Source organism: Cynocephalus volans, chromosome 11, assembly GCF_027409185.1.
Source record: "Cynocephalus volans isolate mCynVol1 chromosome 11, mCynVol1.pri, whole genome shotgun sequence".
In the NCBI taxonomy this organism is placed as follows: domain Eukaryota; kingdom Metazoa; phylum Chordata; class Mammalia; order Dermoptera; family Cynocephalidae; genus Cynocephalus; species Cynocephalus volans.
In genome coordinates this window covers 102,513,821-102,515,741 of record NC_084470.1, presented here as the reverse complement: position 1 = coordinate 102,515,741, position 1,921 = coordinate 102,513,821, and the positions used below count along the sequence as shown (strand labels likewise).

The window sequence follows — 1,921 nt, the reverse complement described above, 5'->3', positions numbered from 1 at the left end:
ATGAGTTCCAGAAAGCAGGGTTCTCAAACTCATGGACAACAATTTGTGGAACAAAACAACTTCAAAAAACCAACTAGAAGCAACACTCAGAGAAGTAAGATGAGAAGGGCCTGTTCAGGAAAGAAGACAGCTGGTCCACAGCAGAAGAATCTAGAACCAGCTCTCCCAGGATGATTGTGTGGGGTCGCTCAGCAGAGATCCTCCCTTCAGGATCCATTAGAAAGACAAAAAACAAACAAACAAACAAACAGAAGACTCCTGAAAATGGAGACGGTGGCAGTGCCAGCGAAGCACTTCAGCCCCCTCGGAAGAAAAGGGCCCATGTGCACCATACTGTTGAAAGTGAAGTGGTATTTAAGAACAGGATGGAAGTTAAAGTGAAGATTCTTGAAGAATTAAAACCATGGCATGTTGAGGACTGGGACTTAGTTACGAGGCAGAAGCAGCTCTTTCAAATCCTAAGAGAAACACATATGCCATTCTGGAAGAGTATGTGAATTGCAAGAAATCACAGGGAAACATCAATAGTAAGGAATATGCAGTTAATGAAATGTGGCAGGAATAAAAGAATATTTCAACGTGATGTTGGGCACTCACCTGCTTGACAAATTTGAGAGGCTCCAGTATGCTGCAATCCTCTCAGCTCACCCTGATGCACCAATGTCATAGTTTTACAGAGCGCCACAACTACTGAGATTATTTGCAGGAATCGGAGCAATGTTGGCATATACACCCCTTGATGAGAAGAGCCTTGTGTTATTGTTGGGCTATCTGCATGATTTCCAAAAATATCTGGCAAAGAATTCCGCAAGGATTGCAAGCTTTTTTTCTCATTTGAAAGTTGCTGCTAGTGTATGCAGTAATTCGACAAAGAATAAACATTCAGTAAAACATTTTCTTGCCTAGCCTAGTTGACCATATTCCTTGAACGCTGGTGGTTCTATCCCTTTGACACTACACAATTTTCTATATGTGTTAATGCTACTGATTTAATGTCCTGATCAATCATGCTAGTTAATGCACGATTAATCCCAGTTAATACCCTGATTCCTAGTGCCAAATGATTCAACTTAATGTATATACATGAAAACCCATGCATTTGTGCTCTTTTTTTTAAAATGGTGCTTGAAGTGAAACAGCCCATTCTGTCTGCAAGTCCATCTATGTTGTTTCTTAGGTATACTATCTTTGTTTAAGTTGCTGAAGGATGGTGGTTTGTTTAATCGTTTTTGTATTTGATTCTAATGCACATTCTAACATGATAGAGGCAATGCATTATTGTGTAACCAAGCTTTTGTGGAAAAGTTGATATTTTAGGAATTGTATTTCAGATCTTCAATAAAATTTGTTTCTAAATATCAAAGGAGCAAAAAACCAAAATACATGAAGTAAAAATTGATAGAACTACCAGGACAAAATGAATTTACAATTATATTTAGAGATTTCAATACTCACCTCTCAATAATTAATAGAACAAATAAATAGAAACTCAGTAAGCATCTAGAAGGTGCGAACATCATCAACCATCTTAATATTACTGACATTTATAGAAGAGTGGAATGCATATTCTTTTTAGTGTACTTGGAGCTTTTACCAAAATAAACCATATTCTGGCCATAAAACAGGTCTCCATAAATGTGAAAGGATTCAAAGCATACTAAATATGTTCTGTGACCATAACAAAATTAAATTAGAAATCAATAATGGGAAAATCTGGAAAATCCTCAAATATTTGGAAACTAAATGATATACTTTAAATAACTTATGAGTTAAAGTCAATGGGGAAATTAGCATTTTGAGCTGAATGAGAGTGAAAACACAACATGTCAAATTTGTACAATGCCACTAAAGCACTGCTTGGAAATTTATAGCACTACCTATATTAGGAAAAAAGAAAGTCTCAAATCAGTGACCTCAGTTT

General features: G+C 36.5%; 1 pseudogene; it reads left to right on the top strand.

The window, feature by feature from the left end:
* On the top strand, nt 1–906 carry LOC134390180 (mortality factor 4-like protein 2; annotated as a pseudogene).
* The last annotated feature ends 1,015 nt before the right edge of the window (nt 907–1,921 follow it).